Source organism: Mauremys reevesii, linkage group 1 (assembly GCF_016161935.1).
Source record: "Mauremys reevesii isolate NIE-2019 linkage group 1, ASM1616193v1, whole genome shotgun sequence".
Taxonomy (NCBI): domain Eukaryota; kingdom Metazoa; phylum Chordata; order Testudines; family Geoemydidae; genus Mauremys; species Mauremys reevesii.
The window spans coordinates 54,186,924-54,210,512 of NC_052623.1; the positions used below are offsets into that span (position 1 = coordinate 54,186,924).

General features: G+C 42.3%; 1 long non-coding RNA gene across 1 annotated transcript; it reads right to left on the minus strand.

Moving 5' to 3' along the window:
* Positions 1 to 441: 441 nt before the first annotated feature.
* Positions 442 to 21,838, minus strand: LOC120400879. The gene is made up of 4 exons (XR_005596126.1): positions 21,721 to 21,838; positions 21,180 to 21,299; positions 15,425 to 15,500; positions 442 to 640 (listed from the first exon to the last, which is right to left on the minus strand). It is a non-coding gene; the product is annotated as an uncharacterized LOC120400879 (long non-coding RNA).
* Between the last annotated feature and the right edge of the window lie 1,751 nt (positions 21,839 to 23,589).

Below are 23,589 nucleotides of genomic sequence, written 5' to 3' on the forward strand. Positions count from 1 at the left end.
TAGTAACACCATGCCTCACAGCCTTGGGTATCCTGACCGTAGCTAACCTGTAAAGAGAGGGCAAAGCCTGCTTAGGCCTCAAGGGGAGCGCCTGTGTTGCCTGTGGAGGGTGAGGTTGGGACACTTACCCCTGGCAGGCACAGACGAGGCCTCCTTACACTGTGGGCAGGTGGTTATGACATGCATCACACCCCAGGTATCCCCAGGAAGTGTCACAGAAGTCAATTCCAAAACTGAGGATTGCTCACAAGTAAGACCCTGCCAGCAGCTTCCTTCTGTTCATAACAAGAAAACTGTAGCTCAAGTACCCCATGTGGCCATGTGACACGGAGGGAGAGGTGATTTCTCAAGGAAGCCAGTCCCAAAACATATAGGGCCTTATAGATTAAAACCAGCACCTTAAATTCCACCCAGAAGTTTACGGGCATTTAATACAGTTCTTAGAGGCACTTGTGTAAAGTGCTTCATTCTGTACTAGCTTATGTTTCCGAGTGGTCTTCAGGTGAGGCCCCTACTGCTCTTCTTTCAGTGATGAGGTCTGTTTAAGAATCTGGACCAAATATGCTCACTGCAGCTTGATGTGGTGGGTCCTTGCCAGCTGACAGAAGACAAGGGTTGTTGCCCTTTTAAGGACTCCCACCTACAAAGAATAGCAGAGGACAAGAAAGTTTACAGGGACAGAGCAGGGAAGAGCAGGGAGAAGCTAGCCAGGTCAGGGAAGGGACACTGCCATTCCTGACTGGAAGAGTCTGCGTGTGTGCAGCCCCAAAGAAGCCCTCTTTTACCTGGAACATGCTGGCAGCACCCATTTACCCATGAAATGTGCAACAAGGCATGATTTCCTCAGGACCTGCTTCAGGCATTATGCTAGTTCCTTTTTTCCCTTGGGTGCTGAGAACAAATTTTTACCTCATTGCAGATTGGCCTAGGCAGTGTGGGGTTTTCTGCCTTCCCCACAGCTGGTCTGGGACCTGAGTCTTGGGAGTTGGGTTATAATGTGTCAACTCTGTGGTATCCAGTGCAGGTATTCATTATGGGAAGGTACAGTCATTGGATAAAATGGATGGGGAAAGGATTTGAAGGAAAGCAACCCTTTAGGGAACGGAGGAAGGGGTCTTGGGGCTGCCATGTCTGGTACAGTGGGGAGCCAACCCCACTCCTTTTATAGTCCCCTTTTACCTCAGGAGGGGAGGGAGGCAGGGTCCCCGCCATGGGATGGCAGGGACCAGGTTGGGGATTATGTGGAAATTATTAAGGAAATGATTATGACCTGCACTGTACAATTTATTGCCAGGTGCTCCCAGATCTTTTAGTGAGTAATGATGTAGCCTAATTAAACCACATCAGTTGCTTCTTATCTTTTACCCACATGTCCGGACAATAGAATGTTTCCATGTAAAATACTTTACAATAATCCATGTTTGGGGTGACAAAATAGAGGATGATTGTGGCAAGGCCCAAACTGGAGAGAAAGTGTCACACATCTGCACACAAGGTACAGATAAAAAAAAAGTGTCATTGGCCACAGCTGGCACCTGAGCGTCCAAGAGCAGTCCAGGATCTCATAATACCTAGATTGTGCACCCCTGTATAGATGGTGGTTAAGAGAAACCAGTACAAATTTCACCAACTCTCCCAGCTGCTTGCCCAAGCCACCAACATTATTTCAGTCTTGTCTGCATTAAGCCACAGACTAACCGTCATCCAAATCCCAAATGCACTGGTTTCTTTGTTCCATTACTCTGACACAATCAGCATATTGTACACACCACATCCCATGTTGTCTCACTAGCCACCCACCACAGCGGCCTCAGATAATCGTTGAACATCAGGAGAGAACCCTTGACTTGAGGCAAAGAAACAATTACCGCCCCCCGAAACCATCTGTATTATGTCAGAAAGGTAAGGGTGGAGCCGCTCTGGAACAATTTTACCCACCCTGATAGAGTCTTACTACAAATCAACCAAACTTCTGTATCAATGGTATCGGAAAGAATCAGCCTGGGACACTGTGGGCACAACTGCTGGATACCGCCATGTTTATGCTCAGCACAGGACTTGATTTAGGAGACGGCTTTTCACCACCTTTGCAGTTTCTTGAACCTGGGTCAGTGAGGTCTGAGCTAGGGCTGGGCTATGCCCTGTGACAACTTAGAGCAGCGTGAGGCTGTGCTTGGCTTTTTTCTACCAGTGGATTCCCCTTACAGAAGTAGGATCTCCAGTAGCCACTCAAAACAGTTTTCAGGCAGCTATGTGCTACCAGAGAAGCACAAAGCAACAGGAATGTACAGCAGAATCCAGGACTGTACCTTTTTGCCTCCCTCTGATATAATTTTTAAATAACCTTATCAAGTCATTACAGTGTGTGCATTACTCAGAGTACAACATTGAAGCAATTTGCATTAGCACAATTGCATGTCCTGTACTGACACTTTAATAGATATAATATTAATATAAACCATATTTGCCAAGTGTTTGTCTTACTCGGTGACAATATTATCATTAAAAGCTAGGTCTGCTAGATTAATCTCTTTTGCTTGTTCCTTTGGGTTGGCAATTCATTTTCTTCCTATAAAAGGTAGCTGGCCCCTTAAAGGAAATTGGGCTCAGCGCTCCTGTTCCAGTCCAGGTGTGCCCAAGTTTGGTGTAATGAGGGAAGAGTTATAAATGAGAGTCCAGAAGAGGGGAATTTAGAACCCAGAGTTTAGAAGGGGAGAGAGTCTAGAGTCCTGAGAATAAAGATTGCTCAGAAGAAGGGCAGGGCTGGGATGAGATCTTCAGGGAGGGCACAACCCAGGAGGGAGCAGCGAGAGTTCCCTGGAAGGCAGTCAAGGGTGGGGGTCACCTACAAACTTCCCCAGGCCAGAGAAGCAGGGCGGGATGAGAGCAGCAGAGGGAGATGCCTGCTGGCTCTGTGAGCTGGAGCCAGAGGGGCAGAGAAGGCTGATGTCTGGGGAATGATGGAGAAATGAACCTGCTGATGTCTCCTGGCAAGAGCTGGAACACTACCTGGGAAGGAAACAGGACAGAGAAACATGCAAGCTAGAGATGCTGGAGCAGCACCTGAGATCTAAGGAGAGGTGTGGTGCGAGACATCAGGAGCTGCACTTGAGAGCTGAGGAGAGGGGTGGTGAGAGACCCCTGAAAAGTACCTGAGAGCTGAGAAGAGGCATGGTGAGAGATGCCAGAGACATATCTGAGAGCTGAAAAGAGGCATGGTGAGAGATGCCAGAGCTGTATCTGGTGGTAGAACTTCTGGGCAAATATACTATTTAGACTGTGGGAGGAGGAGGAGGGAGGATTCTAGTTTATGATAGTGGGACTCTTAGTAATAAATTAGCCTCATTTGAGGAATCAACAAAGAAACTAAGACAAGGGGCCACTTGCACGCTGCCTTGAGACCACAAGCGCCTGGGAGGAGGTCCCCTATTTACACTTCCACTGCATCATTATTACTTATCATGGATAAAGGGACAGTGTGCTTGGAATTATACAAACAAATGAGGAGAGACTTGCTCTAAAGAGATTGTAATCTATTTCAGATACAGACAGAATAACTCATCTTGGATCCTTTTCTCTCCTTTCACTCCTATTGGATTATACCATACTGGATCCTTATTAACTTTTGCTAGATCTCACTCTACTGGGATTTTTTATTTCTTCACCTCTTACTTTTGCTGAATCCTGTCCTGAAATAAACCCTCTCTTTCAAGTTCCACCTCATCAGATCAGTTGTCTGGTTGCTTCCAGAGGGTGATGTTAAAGCCATAATCAAGCTGTTTCACTCTCATTTTGGCTTCACTGTTTAATTTCTAGTCTTAATTCTAGTAAGCTCCACTCCTGAAACCTGCTCTTATTTAATGCCTTCACCATAAGGTAAAATTATTTCCTTGGCCTCCAGAACACTGTATTGTCTTAGAACCTGATCTTGCTAGCTTGTTGATATGAACTTCCTGCAAGGTGCAAAGCAAGCTTAACATAGACATAGACTTCAAAGGGAGGGTTGCATTTGCAGTATAATTATTTGTATCTGTAAACTCGTGGGCAAAGACATTGGCTGGGGAAAGTTAGAATAAAGCCCCCAACAACCATTCAATGCAAGACTCTTTCCTAGGACTGACTTTATTTTCAAACAAGAACTCCAAAACAAGGGCAAATAAACTCAACACTGGATGCTAACAGCCCAAGACATTTCCAGTTTCCACCATACCATCTATCCCTTCTTAGCTACAGTGAATACACCCACCTTAGGGCTAACCTGACACCTGAACCCAAGTTTCTCCTGTCTGCTACAGAGAAGCTCCAGCTCTGACTTTCCTTAATGTCACATTCTTGCTCCTCGTCATCTGTTCTACAAGTACAACTCCCAGTTTTAAAGAGCTCAGGGCAGTAACAAGACCCATTATGTACCTTGACCCATTATGTTATATTGATGTTTATTCTGTCTGCCCTGGGTAATCTATCTACTTGCGACAATCGTTCACTTGTAATAATCAGTTCCTCTTCTATGTTCATTAACTGTAACTTTATCCTATTTGGTTTTTTCCTGCCTATCTGCGCCAGGCTAAAATAAAATTGTATTTCAAAAATGGTCAGTCCATCCTCATCTCAGCCTCAGTTTGTATATATATACAGATGTATACATTTGTTTTTGCATGTAGCTTCTGCAAACTCTTTCTAACACATCATGCACCCTTAACATTCTTAGACCTGTTATTACACAAATGTTGGCATGGTTTTGCAGATGCAAATGCTTGTGCTGGCTCGGATGTTTGATTATGGCATGTGCAAGTGTTGGTGGACCTGCAGGCATTTACATCTGCAAAATGCAGGTGCAAGTGTGTGCAATTTCAATTTTATGCATGCATCAAATAGAGGCCAGCTTTTGAAAGAACCAGTACCACTTCTTACATCAGTTGTGCCATTTGCATATTCTGACAGGCTGGTGGAACTAGGCAGCCAAAAGTGATGAGCTGTCTCAACAGATTAAAATGTAAATTCTACTGAAGAAAACAACATACAAAATTATGCTTCTGTGTGATTAAATGTTACTTGTTTCTAAACTAATGTTTCTGTCACTTTCAATTACAGCTTTTGGAGGCTTTGTTCCACATCATTTAATCTCTCTAAATAACTCTCCTGTTCAGCCTTCTTATAGGGATCTACAGACTTAGCATGTATATAGCACTCCTACTACAATAACACTCTTTAACTTTAATTTAGAATTATTTTAGTCAAATCTGTGTACTGATATCCCATAATGCCTCTAAGTTGTAAAAACAGAAAGGAACACTCAAATTCAGTCACATTCACTTACCTTTGTATTGCTCAAATTAGATAAACTAATCCACAGATACAACCTTTGCATGGGGAGCAGGGGAAAATACAGTAATATCTAAATGACAAATAGCTTTACTTCGTAAAATGTTTCCAGAAAACCACTGTATGTATTCTAAAGCTGAACAATCTGACAGTTTTTGCATTTATTGATGCTATTGGGACTGAACGGGTTTCAGGCAAATGTTAAATGGGGTTAAACAAATTCCAGTTTGTTTAACTAGTTTGAAAATATGATGAGGTAAACACTTAAAATTATGCACAAGTCCTATTTTGTTTAAAGAAAAGTCTTTGAGTCAAAGGCTGTATCAAAACATGTCCCCACCCCTATATTTGTTCAAATATTTTTCCATTGTTAGTTTAAGGAAACTATGAGTTATGTGCAAAAGAGGAAGCTACATTTTTTAATTAATCAGTGACCGGAAGACTTAGGAGGAAGGTAACTCTGTGCTTGCTAAACAGTGGTTTTGCTGCAAGACAGATACGCTATGATAAACTATGCCACCTTGTGGTCATCTGCCTTCTTGCAGATGAGAATCTAGGAATGGATATGGTAGGAAGAACAAAGAAAATTTTAAAAGGAGAAGTAAAAATCAATAAAACTGAAGTCATAAATGTTAAAGCCCTTGTATATCTACAGAAGCATTTTATTTAACATAATCATGTTGAACCACAGATCTTAAATATAGCTGGAATTTTGTGTCAGTTCAACTATTGCTACTGTAGTAAAACCAGGTATATTAGAAGCTATGATATTTCCAATTGAAATGTGCAACATATACCTAACTACCACTCATCTTCCCCTTCCATACCAAAATTAAATGTAGTAAATACAGCTCCCTTTGTCACAAAGGAAACAAGTAATACAATCATTCCTGCCTCTTGCAAAAGCAACTTATACACAGGCATACCTTATATATGCTCCCAAAGAACTTACAGTCTACGAAGACAAGTGGCATACAGTCCTCTAAAGCAGGAAATATCTCTTTTCTGTGTGTGGGCTCAGCACAATGGGAAAGGCTGAAAGTACGAGCAGCAGGAAGGAGACTCTTGCTTGGACTATCCCACAGGGCCTGGGAAACAGCCCTTTGTCTCACTGGATCAGGCCTCTTTCCCAGGGCTCGTGGGATAGTCCAAGGCAAGCAATATTCCATTCCTTGACACATGAGTCCCCCGCCCTCCTTTCTGGTGCTGGTACTTTCTGCCAGGGGCGGCTCTAGAAATCGGGCTGTCCCAAGCAGCGCGTAGCGCTGCGCCGCCCTTCCCCGGTCCCGCGGCGGGTCCCCTCTTCCCGCGGCTCCGGTTGAGCTCCTGTCGGCATGCCTGCGGCAGGTCCACCGGAGCCCGGGACGAGCGGACCTGCCGCAGTCATGCCTGCGGGAGCTCAACCGGAGCCGCGGGAAGACGGGACCCGCCGCAGTCATGCCTGCGGCAGGTCCGCTCGTTCCGGGCTCCGGTGGACCTGCCGCTGGCATGCCGGCGGGAGCTCAACCGGAGCCAAATGCCGCCCCCCCGGGAAACGGCCGCCCCAAGCGCCTGCTTGGCGCGCTGGTGTCTAGAGCCGCCCCTGCTTTCTGCCTTTCCCAGACTCTTTTCATCCTCTTCCCATCAGCCCCTCAGGGCTTCTTTGGGGTCCTGAGCAGCAACTCCCAGGGTTTGCTTCTTTCTCTGGAAACTTTCCTTCTTTCTCCTGCTATCCAGGCATCTTCCTTAGTTAACCCAAAGGCCGTTTTCCCTACCAGTTAATTGTGTCATAGATAGGGCTAAGACCTATCTCTCCTTAAAGGGCTAGAAACACACATATCATAATATATTTTAATGTACCAGGAACAAGGACGTGTATTTTTGTGAAAGGAATGACTTCAGAGGATAACTTAATCACATCTTCTGAAAAGGGAGACGTGCCAGAGACTCCGTGAGTCCACCAGGGATTTTGCTATTACTATTGATTTTATGTAGAAGATTCTCAGCTAACTACACTTAATGGGCAGCAGTATAAATCCCTAAGAGAGATAGGTAGGTAAAACAAATGTAATTCTAATTTGTCTGTGGTCCAAAAATTGACGTAATTATATGCTATTCTCTCACCTCTTGTAATAACATGTCCCTGCAGAGATCAACAATCTCCATTCGCTGTAACTGAGGAGGCTTTTTGCTAAACCAGCACATCCTCTGAGGAGTGTGTTAACTTGCAGGTTTTCTGACAAGGGCCAAAGGCCAGACGGATTTCTATATCTTGATAAAACTAGATAATCTTCCATTTGTGTGTAATTTAAAGCGTAGAATAATTCTAAAGATACTGTAGGCCCCTGTTCAATAAAACACTTAAGCACATGCTTAGCTTCAAGCACATGGTAAAACATGCATAAGTGCTTTGCTGAATAGTGATGGACTTAAACATGGGCTGAAGTGGTTTGCTGAATTAGAGCCTAAATTTCTATCTGTTTTCTGTTCTGTAAAAATGCCACCATATTACTCTGCTTAAGTTAAACTGAATTGGTTTCGATCTGGATTGCTTGCTGATGACTGCAAAGAAAATGTTATCTCTGTCTTGTGAAAGCAGGCAGAGCAAGATCAATGGCACAACCTATGTACTGGGTCAAAGGTCCAGAGAAAGCTGCAGTTTCCCTCAGGAGCAGTGTTACAGAAGGGTGCTTCCATGGGCACAAAAAGAGCTGAATGAAAGTGCTGTTACAGAAGCATTTAGATTTGTGTTTATGTAACCTAAAGTTATTGCCTCCTTTATCCATGCTCAACTTTTTCAGTAAACAAATTGTTTATTTAAAATAGCTACTACACAAATTCAGGTGGTAAACTACAGACACACTGCAGCTTTTGTCTTTGACATTTCTTTACATTGTTATTAATTTGTATAATACCCTCTTGATGTTAGCCAAGTTGTGAGATAATTGTGAGGTAGGGGGAGGGGGAATATCAATGCAGTAGCACAAATCAGGGGCACCAAACAATTATTTAACACTACATTTATGGGAGGCAGAGTAGAGTTCTCTGAGGTGATATGGCAGAAAGTTAAAGATCTTCTCTAGCAACTTATTATATAGATGAAACGTGCATGCATTTGAAGCTACAGCACCTATTTTGGCAATTGAACCCCTGTCATTACATCTTCATTGTTTAATACAGATGTCCGATAACAAAGGGATAGTGATAGGGAGCGCTGCCTTCCCCAGAAATCCTAGCAGGGCTCTGTGGGCTGGTTGATCCCCATACTAGGGAAGTTTACATTTCTTCCTCTCTTTGTTTATGTCCCCTTGTTTGTTTATATCACTCTTTGTTTATGTCTGATGTGTATCTATAAAGGTTCTTTCCTGCTGCACAGAATTTACTGGTATGTTTTTTTCTGCTTAGTCATCCCACCAGTTCACAGTGACATTGTGGCCAATTTCACTTTAGGTAATGGGGTACAGACTCTTCCATTTCTAAGACATTAGTTAAATGAAAATCACATCTGTGGAGCCTTAGGCTACAGCCCTGCACAGGAGGTAGGGAGAATATACACTGTTCCAGTGGGAACTGGGGTGAGAGACTATGCCTCTAAGTCCTACCCTGAGAGCTCCTAGGTGCAGTGTGCAATTCAGCTTGCTCCTCTTTCCATATACATAGAATCATAGAAGATTAGGGTTGGAAGAGACCTCAGGAGGTCATTTAGTCCAACCCCCTGCTCAGAGCAGGACCAACCCCAACTAAATCATCCCATCCACTGTAATCAAGTCCTCAATCTTTTTTGACAAACTAAACAGATTTCACTCTAAGTCTCTTTGTGTAAGTTGTCTCCAGCATTCAAATCATGTTGGTGGCTTTTTTCTGCACACTCTCCAATTTTTCAACATCCTTCTTAATATATGGACATCAGAACTGCATGTGATATTCTAGTACTGATCTCATCAATGCCCTATTTGGACATAAAATCACCACCTTGCTCTTACTAATTACTCCCTTGTTTATGTAACACAGGATTGCATTAGCCCTTTTTGCCACAGTATCACTCTAGGAGCTCATGCTGAGTTGCTTTTGCATTACTAGTCTTAGATCCACTCTGAATCCTAGATCCTTTACAGCAGTGCTTAAATTCTCCCTGAGTATTACCTGGAGCCCCGTGGCTCAGGGCTTCTCCCCAGCAGGAGGCACCAAGGCTCGGGGCTTCAGCCTTAGTGGGTTTTCCTGGGGCTCAGGGCTTCAGCTTTCCTCCAGAAAAATTTCAGCTTTGGCTGAATTTAAGCCCTGCTTTTCAGACTCACTGCTTTCCATGATACAGTTCTTCATTCTGTAGGTGTGGCCTACATTCCTTGTTTGTAGATGTATAACCTTGCCTGGTGCATCATGTACCAAAATACATTTTATTTGAATGAGCCCAGCTTCTCAAATGATCCAGATCACTTTGTTTGACTACACCAGGGGTGGGCAAACCATGGCCTATGGGCTGAATCTGGCCCATGAGCCGTTTAAAGCCAGCCCGCGAGCTCCTGCTGGGGAGCAGGGTCTAGGGCTTGTCCCACTCTGGCGCTCTGGCCGGGGCACTGGGTCGGGGGCCACTCTGGCCAGGGCACTGGGTTGGGGGCCGTTCCAGCTGGGGCACTGGGTTCAGGGCCGCACCATGCGGCTCCCAGCAGCCGCATGGCCCCGCTCCAGTGCTCCAGCCAAGGTGCAGGATCGGTGGCCTCTCCACGCAGCTCCCAGAAGCCGTGGAATGGCCCTGCTCTGGCTCCTATGCGCTCCAGTGGCACCCTCCGGTGCTCGAATCGGACCTGCAGGGGCAGTGCCTGCGGATGGAGCAGAGCATGCAGAACTGCCTGGCCACGCCTCCGTGTAGGAGCTGGAGAATGAACGTGCCACTGCTTCTGAGAGCCGCTTGAGGTAAGTGCTGCTCAGAGCCTGCACCCTCTGAGCCTCTCCCCATGCCCCAACACCCAACCCCAGCCCAGGTCCCCCGCCTGCTCTCCAAACCCCTCAATCCCAGCCTGGAGCACCCTCCTGCCCATCAAATTCCTCATCCTCAGCCTCAACCAGAGCCCTCACCCCCAACCCTAATTTTGTGAGCATTCATGACACACCATATAATTTCTAATTCCCCAATGTGACCCTCAGGCCAAAATGTTTGCCCACCCCTGGACTACACTGTCCTCATCCTTATTAACCAGTCTTCCAGTCTTTGTGTAATCTCCAAATTTCATCAGCAGTGATTTTGTATCTTTCTAGATCATTGATTAAAGTGTTGAATAGCACTAGACCTAGTACTGATCCCAGCAGAACCTCACTAGAAAACCCCCCGTTCGATGATGATTCCCCATTGATAACTACTTTTGAGATCTGTCAGTTAGCCTGTTCTTAATGCATTTAACATGTGCTTTGTTGATATTGTATAATGCGATAATTTTTTAATCAGAATGTCATGTGGTTCTAAGTCAAATACATTACAAGAGTTTAAGTATATTCCTGTTTATGAAAGAGAGTTGGTAAAAAAGGTGGGAGTGTCACTTTATATTAAAAACACCATTCCATGCTTTAAAGCCACATACAGTGTAACTTTTCCCTTTTTAAAATCAGGGACTCTGCAACCATCAGTTTACAGCACAAATTCATAGGGTTTACAATGTACTTTTCTTAAATGTCAGGTGTATATTCTCCTGGCTCTCAAATGCTGACAAGGAAAAAAATAGCATCATCAGTTGCAATCTATTCACAGAGCATGGTATTATTCCTGCTGAGATTTTAATTTGTCCCAAGACTGTACATATCAGCAGTTTTTCAAAACTACAGTATATAAACTGTTACTTCATAATTTTCATACGGCTAAATCCTGCCTCTTCCTCCCATGATGCAAAGGCTTCCCTGGCACTGGAATCAGTGTAGTTCCACTGGGCAAGGGAAAGGCATATGGATTTTAAGGATTCCAGGGGTGCATGCAAAGATTGCCCAGGCTGGTGATGATGGAACCACACATAGTCTGGTGAATGTCAAGGGGCAAGGCTGCTGGAGGATCTGCTCCTACAGATTTCCATATACACCTCTACCTTTATATAATGTGACCCGATATAACATGAATTCAGATATAATGCGGTAAAGCAATGCTGTGGAGGGGTGGGGCTGCCGACTCTGGTGGATCAAAGCAAGTTCGATATAACACGGTTTCACCTATAACGCGATAAGATTTTTTGGCTCCCGAGGACAGCGTTATATCAGGGTAGAGGTGTATTACTCTGTGAGATACCACAGTAGATTCTGTAGCCAGTCCATAGCTTAGGACAGAGGGGTGGGGAAAATCCCCTCACTTATACCCCTGGTAGTAGGCTATATCTCTCTAGTGCCCTCTTGGGGAGATGGTGGGCACTGCTGCTGTTTGAGTTTCGGGCACAGCTTTTCATATAAGCTATTCAAGGTGTCAGCCCCTTTTGTGGTTGGCAGCAAGTTAAAGTAGTCCAAACAAAAAGGCAGTATTCTTCTGCAGCCCACAAAAATCAGGGTTCTAGGCCTCTGGGGAAGCCAAAGAGGAAAATAAAGAAAAGTACCCTGCCCCTTTAAGAGGAACTGGATGGCCAAAGCTATAAAACCATTTCCCTGGTCAGCAACCCTTGCGTCCAGAAGCCAGGGTGCTCTGAGTTGCAGTCTGGCTCCTTCAGAGCCTACCCTGCACAGGGATCCTTCCCTTGACAAGCCTCACAGATGCATTGGTTGAGGCTGAGTGTGCCCAGAGGAGCTCGTTAAGCCTTTCCTGACTGGGGTGGGTGTCTTTCTATAGCAACTTTTGTTTAAAGGGGACTGAGCAGGATTACCAGAAGATTTAAGAACTGTCATGATCAGATGGATACATGTTTTGCAGCTGGAGACAGAGGCATACGTGGGACCAGCCAATGAGAGTATCTATTGATCAGGCATGACTGTCCAACTGAGAACATACATGGTACAGTATGAGCTATGTACAGAGAGTAGTGATCAACAACAGATGGAGAATCCACTGTATCATGATTTCCCAGCCTGACTCCAGAACAAACTTGTTCACTTTTAATGACAGGAATTACTTAGTCACAGTAGATTAGTACATGTCTGAGAAACTGTAGTAGTATCTGGAGGCCTAGCTCTGTTCAGGGATGACCAGGGAGGAAGGCAGAGCTCTATATTACTCTCAGAGAAAGAAGTCTGGTTTGAACCTGAAGCTTGAAATAGCTACCTGGAGAGAAGCCTGTGTCCAGCCCAAAACTTGAGGCGAACTGCTACCTGGAGGAGCCTCCCAGTGAAGGGGACAAATGGATCCAGGGAGACAGTCAAAAGAAAGTATCAGCAGGGTAGCTGTGTTAGTCTGGATCTGTAAAAAGTGACAGAGTCCTGTGGCACCTTATAGACTAACAGACGTATTGGAGCATAAGCTTTCATGGGTCTCACTTTGTCACATGCATGTGAAAAGAGACTGGCTGCACAAATCCTGAGAAGGCGGCTAGGGTCTCTCCAAAGATTCCTCAGAAGGCCCTGAGTTTTGAGTTCACAATTTGCCTTTGTTTTTCTTGGACTTCAATAACCCAGAAGAGGTTGGACTCAAGTATGCCCACCTGCAGGGCTCAGGCACTATTACACTGGACCAGAGAGAGGCATCAAAGACCCATGGCTAGGTGGGTTGTGCCCTGATAGGTGAGAAGGAGGCACTGCTTAGTCAACCCAGTTACAAGCCTAATGGGCTGGCAGTAAAGCCCATGTCCCTAGAGTGCACTACGTACTAGTAACCTTTGGCCCCAGCAAGTAAGCAAATGTTTGCATAAAAGACCCAACAACAACTGCTAATAGGAAAGAGTAGAAAAGCACAGATTGCAGAAGGGAAGAGTTTGGAGGAGGCACTAGGAAGTCAGTCTGTTTGCACATGGCTAGAATGCTAGCTACAGTTGTAGTATCTCTGTAGTTCTCTTAATAAAGAGCCTGTTTAGTTTGAGACACATGGAGCCCTCTCATATTATTACCCAGCCTTTTCATATTATTACCCATTATTACCCAGTACAGTTTTCCACATGTGCACTTTGAAAACAAAATCCTAAATGTTAACTGCTGCATATCTGAAGCCTGAATATCATAATATTTTTAGCTGAATCATTCTAATCACTGAGATTTGGGGTAAAAAAAGAACAGAGAAATGTTCACCATGATTCTGGCAAACTATTTGTAAGTGCTTGATCCAACTCATTAAAATCAATAGGAGACTCTCAAATGAGGTTCAGTACTGAATGACTCCAGGGTACCAAATCTCCAGTATAGTCTAAGAAACCTAAATTAGAGCAATCTTGAGGTAAAGTAGAAAAATGGAGCACAAAAAGAAATAAGACAGCGATACTTATCACATTCCCTTAGCCCTGGTCATTAAATACAAAGGGCTATGATGGTTAAAGATTTTCTTAATTTCAGTGTTACAGCACAGTAGTACGTGTCTGTAGTGACAGACGTACTATCAACACTTAGTGCCTGCTCCTGCTTTCCTCAGTCAGGAAAAACTCTGATTAATTTCAAAATTTGTTTTATCTAAGTAAGAGCTGCAGGATGGGAACCTTTAGGAGTTATTTGACAACCTTCTGACGTAAGATCCTTTTTTTCTGGCAGTAGAAATAAGAGTTTTCTTTGTAGTAATACAGATTCATCACTAGAGATTTACATCAGAGGTGAGAAATTAATTTAATCATCTAGACTAGTAGTTCAGCTAGTAAAGCTTCTCAACGTTAGGAGCCCTGGGACTATGGTTCATTCCACTTCCAATCAATAGTAACATAACTGTAAGAAAAGCCATATTAGTATTGATGTTATTATTACTCTTCGTGCTATCTGTTATTTTGTGATAATTTCCCAACAATTACATATTAGTGCTATGTACTGACCTATTTTGGTTACTGAAGTTCAAAGCTAGATATGTCTCTAGTAAATATTTTCCAAAATTATTTTGTTTGTTCAGTTTTTTATTACATACTGGACTTCCATTACTATTATGAACAAGCAATATGCATTACATATATGACAGCAGTATAATCTATCACATTCTGTCAGTTTTGCATATATTTACAACACAAATATATATTTTTTATTAAAAGTGTGAGGTTTTACAGCTTCTAACTAAAAAAAAGAAATTATGAGTACAAATTGTGATTAGAATAACACCTTGCATAACTTCACATTGAGATTTAAATGGTCGGCTCCTGCTGCCCGCTTAAGTCTATTGGAGTTTGCCACTGACTTTAATAAAAGCAGGATTGGAACCTCTAATATCAAGCATGCTGAAGAAAATGTCAGAACTTGAAAGAAAAGTGAATTTTTTCTGAAACTGCCCCTGAACTTGAGATGAAACCTCTTTTTGAAAATGAATGTCTCGTGAATGGAGAAGGGGAAACTGTGGAAATTCGAAAGCTTCTATCTGTCAGTTGATCCAACAAAAATGTAATCACTCCTCAAGGGAAAAGACAAAGTAGGAGACATGAAAGAGTATCATGGCCCAAAGAGAAGAGATGCTGCTAATATAATTGGTATGCACTAGGAATAGTAAATTTTATAGGAAAATTGAATTAAGGTAGTTAATCCTTGAATTTTTGGTGAGTTTATAAAATGTATTAGATACTATAAAACATTCAGATTTTAGTAAATGTATGGAGATCATTATCAGGGAATACCATTGTATTCTGCCAATCATACAGTATGGATGAAACTTGAAGGAAAATCAAGACTACAGTACTATACTTCTTAAGACTGGAAGAGAGGATTCATTTTTATGTCATACATTATACTTTCGTCTTTGGAAATACACCAAGATGCAGTCAAAAGTGTTTGCATTTCAATCTTTAGGTGTCAGTTGTTAATCTCTAATTTTTAAAGGAATTGGGTAAATCATCTACAGAAAAGCTTAAAAATATCACATACTCTACAAATCCAGCAAAAGCCTACTATCTGAGTTATATCATTCAGAATATCACAGAGTCCTGCATCAGTTACTGAATTCTCCCAAAGGGACTCCTGATTTATTTCCTTACAGAACCTGGATGTCTTATTTGGGATACGTGGAAGTGCGGTAGAAAAGAGGACTGAACAATTCTTAAGGTATGGAGAATACCTGTATTTTCTATCCTGCAATCCTTTTGAGTGGACACAGCTTCCTTTGTCCTTCTTCTGTTACTATCAAGTGCAGGCTGCAAGGAAATAAAAGAACACGACTGTATCTTTTAGTCTGTGACCTTGAAGATCTCTGGGGAGACAATCTAAATTAAGAATCAAAATATCCTATAGTTTTCATCAAAACCTTAAGTAGAAAATAAGCACTTAGTCAACATAACTGCAGTCTATCTGAAGAAAGGCTTTGTAACTCTAAATGTTCTAAAAAGATATGTTTCGATTTATGTTTGAAACATTTACAAAATTTAAACTGTCACCTTACATTTTTCTATTCTGATTAACCGTGCTGCAGTAAATCCTACTTAAACAGATAGTTTGACAGTCCCTAATGGTAGAAGAAAAGACCTTTGCTTTGCACAGGCACACACAATTGAGGCCATGGCCTACTGATAGCAGTGAAATATATCCCATCTCCATTTCTTCTCACTTTCCAGGCACACTAGAGAATGGAGAACCTGAACAGGTCCTGACTCTTATTAATGGGGAGTTGGAACACAAAGAAGTACTCATTAAATCAGAATATTTTGTAAGATTGCCAGTTGTCCGGAATAGGGAAGCAAAATTGTCCTATTTTTTCCTATTTCCGAGTGCTTTGCCTCTTCTTTACACAGGGACATATTTTTTGAATCCCCTCTCCCCCAACACTTTTTTAACAAAGGGCTACTCTTAATATTTTCCATGTCAACCAATGCACCTAGAAAGCTCCTTCAGTGCAGACAAATGTGCAGGAAATGGTATGGCTTGATGTTCCACTCAAATGACAGGAAATTCTGTTGTAAATTGCTGCCTGGACACATGCTCTCTCCAGCAGCTGTGAGGACATCACTTTGCAAATTCTCTCCTTGCACAGAAATATACTTTTTTCTTTGTCATTCTTATTATTTTGCTTTACATGATTAAGTGAAGGGATGTGAGGTAACCTGTCCAAATGGAGAGTGAAAGAGGAACTCTTGGTTTTTAAGCCCTTAAAGAGCAGGTGCTGCTTCAAGAGCTGCCTTTTTGGACAAAATATTTTTGTTGCTGATGTTTTTACATTTTTACTTGGCTAGCACCACAAATGTTGCTCTTTTCACTGTCACATTCAATCTGAATGACATCAGCAGACCGCCAGAACAGCTGTCAGTTTATTAGGCTAACTTTGTGCTGTGTAATTAGTGGCCCAACTGCTCTTAGGCACACTACAATTCACTTGCAGCCATACTGCCACTGCGGCGGGGACAGGGTGACATAACTTAGAGTGACAGCTGACAGAATGGCAACAATCCACTACAATATTTGAACTTGAAAGGAAAATCCATTCTGCTCAGCTGAGCGGTCTGAAAGATCAAAAAGTACTACACAATCTTCTATATGAAGAAATAAGGCCACTTTTCAGCAAGACAGTCCTTGGCCCTCTTGCCGGTGACAGCCATCTTGCTGAAAAGGTATTTGGGAGTTTTGAGTGACAAGGTTCTAATTTGCTTTAACATTATTTTAACAATAAGGAGAAAAAATTGTTTAACAAGTGTAAAAAATTAAACATGACTTTTTTATTTTTATAATTCTGTGACAGTAGGATGGAGACTCTTTTTTTCACGCTGCATGACTTGTCACTTTTCAGCAACATGGTTGGCAGCAGCAGGAGGTTCAGAAATGCCATTTCTAATTAAAATCTTTATTTTCAAATACGTTCCACAGTTTATTCATGCAGAGAAGAACATTTTACCTTCTTGAACTTTCTGCTGGGTTGAGCAAAATAGGTGAAGATTTATATTAACAGGCATTTATACTAGAGTGAGTTCTGATGGTAATAGAAAGTACTACATATCTTTCTAGCATTTCTGTTTGCTTACAATACACGTGCCTGAACCATTCCATGCTACACAATTACTCCTTTTTATTTAGACTTACACTGGAATCAGAGAAGCAGATATCAATAAAAAAGATCTGGTGGCAAACGATGTCTTTCTAGTGCAGTGGTTTTCAACCTGTGATCTGTGGACCTCTGGGATCCGCAGACTATGCCTAAGATTTCCAAAGGGGTCCATACCTCCATTTGACATTTTGTAGGGGTTTGCAAATGAAAAGAGGTTGAAAACCACTTAAATATGACACAGAAGACTAATAAGACACAAACCACACAATGCTTCATACCCTTTAGAATAAGAACATAAAAATGGCCATAGTGGATCAGACCAATGGTCTATCTATCCCATTATCCTGTCTTCTGACCGGGGCCGGTGCCAGATTTATCATGGAGAATGAACAGAACTGGGCAATTTATGAAGTGATCCATCCCATTGTCTAGTTCCAGCCCCAGCTCTGGCAGCCAAATGTTTAGGGATGCTCAGAGCATGGGACTGTGTTCTTGACCATCTTGGCTAATAAGTCCATCAATAGCTATCCTCCATGAACTTTTCTAATTCTTTTTTGAACCTAGTTATACTTTTGGCCTTCACGCTATCCCCTGGCAATGAATTTCAAAGGTTGACTGTGCACTGTGTGAAGAAGTACTTTGTTATATTTGTTTTAAAACCTGCTGCCTAGTAATTTCATTGAGTGACCCCTATTCATTTTCTCCACACCATTTATGATTTTATAGACCTCTATCATATCCCACCTTAGTCTCTTTTCTAAGTTTAACAGTCCCAGTATTTTTAATCTCTCTTCATATGGAAGCTGTTTCATATCCCTAATCATTTTGTTGCCCTTCTCTGTACTTTTTCCAATTTGAATACATCTTTTTTTTGAGATGGGACAACCAGACTGCATGCAATATTCAAGATGTGGGCATTGTATAGGGACATTGTGGTATTTTCTGTCTTATTAGCTATTATTTTCCTAATAGATCCTAATAGTCTGTTAGACTTTTTGACTGCCACTGCACATTGAGCAGATGTTTTCAGAAAATTATCCACGATGATTCCAAGATCTCTTTCTTGAGTGCTAACCGCTAATTTAGACCCCATCATGTTGTATGTATAGTTGGGATTGTGTTTTCCAATGTGCATTACTTTGCATTTATCATCACTGAATTTCATCTATCATTTTGTTGCCCAGTTACCCATTTTTGTGAGATCCCTTTGTAACTCTTCATAATCAGCTTTGGATGTAACTATCTTAAATAATTTTGTATCATCTACAAACATTGCCATCTCACTGTTTAGCTCCTTTTCCAGATCATTTACAAATATGTTGAATAGTGTTGGTGCCAGTTACAGATCCTGGGGGGACCATGCTATTTGCCACTCTCCATTGTGAAAATGGACCACTTATTCCTACGCTTTGTTTCCTATCTTTTAACCAGTTGCTGATCCATGAGAGAACCTTCTCAACCCAACAGCTAACTTTGCTTAAGAGTCTTTGGTGAATGGGTGCCAAATTGCAGGTCCAATCCTATAAAGTGCTGAGGCCCCAATTTAGCAAACCATTTAAACACACAAAACTTTTGTTAGGATTCCCGCCGAGACCTTTTTCACTTGGCTTATCCAGAACAGTTCATCCAGTTCTGGGAGAACACTTTTGTTGGGATATAGACATTCAGGCCTGTCTGCAAAGGCCTATACTTTAAGAATGTAGGTGTATTCTTATCACTTAGCTAGTTAGAAAGAATCAAAATTAATGTCTGTCTGTGTAAGGGCCTTCTCTTACTGTGACAGTCTGAGGCCTGGTTCTTAGGCTAAGGCCTTCGGCTAAGCAGCAGAGGCCAGCCATAAACTGGGAAGTGTATGGTCACATCCTCACATTCCAAAATAGTCACATTGAAATATGGTGCTTGTCATAGGTCTCACCCCCACTTAGAGCTGTTGGGTTCCAATGTGGGGACCTGCACTGGTTTCCCTCTAAACTAAAATCCTAGTTTAGATCTAGTAAAAGCTGCCACCACTCAATCAGGTATGTGGATTGAGACACAGTCCTTCCCCAAAATCCTAGGGGATTCCAAGAGCCCCAAATCCATGGAGTTCTTACACCCAGGAGAAATAAACCATTCCCCCCTGCTTCCTCCCCCCTCCCTTTTCCTAGGAGAGACACTGGGATTTAACTACAGAGGGATACCTCCCCCTCCCCTTTCCCTGAGAATCCACCCAAAGAAAGATCAACCAAGTCCTTAATAGAAAAGAATTTATTAAAGAATAAAAAGAAAAGTCACTGTCTCTGTAACCAAATTGGAACAATATTCAGGGTCTAAACTTATCAATCTCTGGAGAGAATTCCCCCTCCCCCTTTCTCAGTAAAAGCAATATCAGCAAACAGGAATAAAGAAATTCCTTTAGCAAACACACAATTGCAAATATAGAAAGCAACTCAAAAGACTAATCTGCCTTTTTAATTAATACTCACTATTAAATAGTAGAAACTACTCCAGGAGAACTTGGAGACATGACTGACCTCTCTTAGATCCAAAGAGAGCTCTAACAAAGAACACAGACAAAGACTTCCCTCCACAGAGATTTGAAATTATGTTGTCTCTGATTGGTTCTCTGGTCAGGTGGTCATCAGGTACTGCATGTTAACCCTTTACAGGTAAAAGAGACCTTAACCCTTAACTATCTGTTTATTTATGACAGTGCTATTGGGCTGTTAGGAATATCAGGACAGGATTGTATTCCTATCACCTCCAGAAAAAGGGAAGAGCCTAGAAGATGTAAAAGGAAACTTAGTTTGATAGCATCCTGTCTGGCAAGAACTCACTTATCAATAGCTGGGATGTTAATTCCTCATTTCTGTATTGTTCTCTCACTGTAGTCTCCACTTCCCTATTGTTTGTCTGTATAATCTCTGTCTGGTTCTGTGATTGTTTCTGTCTGCTGTATAATTACTTTTGTTGGGTGTAAACCAATTAAGGTGGTGGATATAATTGGTTAGCTAATCATGTTACAATATGTTAGGATTGCTTAGGTAAATTGTAGTAGAATGATTGGTTAAGGTATAGCTAAGAATATTACTATATAAATTAGGGGCAAACAGGAAGTAAATTGGGATTCAAAAATAAGGAAAAAGGAACTTGGATTTAAGCTTGATGGAAGTTCACCCCAATAAACATTGAATTGTTTGCTCCTTCGGACTTCGGGTATTGCTGCTCTCTATTCATGCGAGAAGGACCAGGGAAGTGGGAGAGTGAAGGAATAAGCTCTCTAACAACTTTGTCCAGTTCTTTGGAATCCAATGAATGAGTTTATCTCCAAACTCATCAATGAAGTTTTTTGGCATACAATCAAACTACACTTCAGTTGATCAGGCTCAAGTGTAGGGAATGAGCACAGTGTATACCACACATCCAATGTACACAATCATGAATCAGCTTATGTACACACTTATACTTAATATTATTTATGATTGGTCTACTAATTTTTATAATCAGTCCCTGTACAGATAAATGAACTGTCTACAAGCTGCAAAGTATGTTAGTAAGCAAAGCTCCAGCAAGCTTATCACACATCACTCTTCTTACTATTTCATTATCTATTAATTACATGTTATTTATAGGGTTGACAACTGTTTAATCACACAAACCCAAACACCTTGCCCCGCCCACTTCCCTGCCCTTTCCCCAAGGCCCTGCCCCACCCTTTCTCCAAGACCTTGCCCCGCTCACTCCATCCCCCCTCCCTCCATCACTCGCTCTCCCCCACCCTCACTCACTTTCACCGGGCTGGGACAGGGGGTTGGGGAGCAGGAGGGGTCAGGGGTGTGGGCTCCGGCCAGGCAGCACTTACCTCGGGTGGCTCCCTGTCGGCAGCACAGCGAGGCTAAGGCAGGCTTCCTTAGAAATCTCCTGGTTTGGCTTCAGTAGCCTCTGGGAGATAGAGTCCAATTCTGGGAGAGTCCTGGTGAAACTGGGAGGGTTGGAAACCCTAGTTATTTACAAGGCCATTTATGAGTTTATTCTTTGTCCATTGTTAACCTCTAATTCCTTACTTCTCCTTGCATTGTTTATCCAAGGTATACAACTTCAAGCATATGCTTAACTGCTTTGCAAAAGGATGGACTTTGTAATAGGGTCCTCAATGGGCCAAGGGGCCTAGTGTCCACTTGGTCATGAGGCAGTGATAGGGGCGCCTGGGTCCGCCCACTTCACCGGGCTCTGATCCAGGGCCCTCGGAGGGTCAGCGGTGTTTGGCCTGGGGGTAGCGGTGGGCTCTGAGCTACCTTCCCTAGGTCGCTTCCTACCACTGCTTTTCCCCTCCACTTCTGGTCACAGATAAAGAGAAAAGGAAAAGGAAACCAAACTGCCAGCCACAGCTGGGCTCCACATACAGTTCTGTTCCTTCAGGGAGTCTTCTCTGGCCCCTTTGGCAGGTGCCTTTCAGGGTAGGGCTGCACTCCTCCTCCTTCTGATCGGGGCTGGCTGTCTGAGTTGGAGCATGCTCTGCAGTGTTGAAGGGGTGGGGCTGGCTGGGCCCAGTATAGTCCTTTAACCCCTTCCATTCCAGTGTGGGGTTTGTGTAACTCATCACAGACTTAAGCACATGCTTAAAATTAAGTACATGCTTAAGTGCTTTGCTGAATCAGGGTATGAATGCCACCATCTTCTTCTTAGGAAAGACTTTAATATAGTCCTAAAGAAATTTGATAATGATCTGATCCTGTGAGGTGCTGAGAGCTGCTGAATCTCTTCAGCTCTCCTTGATTTCAGTGGGCATCACGCGCACACAGCACCTCTCACATAGAGACACTTTATCTCCCAGGATTGAGCCCTAGATACTTAAGACTAACCTCATTCATAAAGGTTTTGTTTTCATGAGTACTTTCTGAAGCCTGGGGAATCTGTCAAAGCAGGTGTTAGAAGCTGGCATGAGTTAATAAAAAACAGTATCTTTGCACTGGGAAAAGTGAATAGATTTGGGACAACACTAACTGGTATTTCCGATTAGGAATTATTACAGAATTGTGGTGTTTAGATGTTGCTTGTTATTATTAGAACTGGGAGCACTGGCTGTTGGGAGTCTGAAAGGACAGGAAACAGGAAAGAGGGGGGAGAAGTTGAGGAGGCAGAGTGAGAGTTACAGAGGGTGCAGCAGCAGCTTGGTAAAGAGGTTTCCACTTTAAAAATAAAGTCCTGTTGAAGTTTGTTAGTACCTTGCCTGGTTAATACAATAAGAATCTGCAATTATAAGTCTGACATGACACTGACAGATGCAAGAGAAATAGCACATCACTTAGAAATTATTAAAAAGTCAGGTAACTGATCAAAGGGCTCTGAAAGACCTTTAAGAGGTCACTCATAAATACTGCTATCCAAGAAAAGTGCATAAGCAAAACAAACATGCAAAGCCAAATCATAATGGAACTTGGTAAAGGAAGCAGGTAGTGATGTGTGATAATGCCCACACATGAGAATAACTGCTGAACCAAGAATGCAAACAGAAAACATGGCACAAAATTGGTTACTTTGTAGCACTGTGCATAACTAAAGGGACTGAAGAGTAAAGCACTGTACAGGATACTGATGCATCTGTTTCCACAATCTCAGACTTCTGTAGTGACAATGCAGAAAAGCAGTGCAGGGTGAATTTTCTAATTCATAGCAAACTATGCAACTAAAACAGATTCAAGAATAAATATGATAGACGTAACTATTTTAGATGGATAAAACTATATTACTGACCAATCCAAACAATCCCTGCCCCCACTTAGTTTAGATAGTGGTGGAGGAAAACTTAGATAACTAAGGTAGTGATTTAGGTGGTTGTGTAGATTGCAGCACTTTGAAGATGTGATGTGCTAGATAAGTGGATCTGGTAAAATATTAGCTGAATAACATATTTATCTAATTTTGTGTTATTTTTCACATAATGTATTTGATTTTTTTCTTAATTATTCACCCAGTTGATAGAACTAGATGGATAATTTGGGGATATTCATGAATTTCTACAAATTTTATTACTTTAAAAAATATTATTTCCAAATGATTTTGTTGTCATTCACAAAGCTCTATTTATAAGTGTTGTGGTATAAGATGCTGTACAATTAGGGTGACCAGACAGCAAGTGTGAAAAATCAGGATGGAGTGGAGGTAATAGATGCTTATATACAACAAAGCCCAGTATATCGGGACTGTCCCTATAAAATCGGGACATCTTGTCACCCTGTGTACAATTGCTAAAGTGATTAATAATACAAATT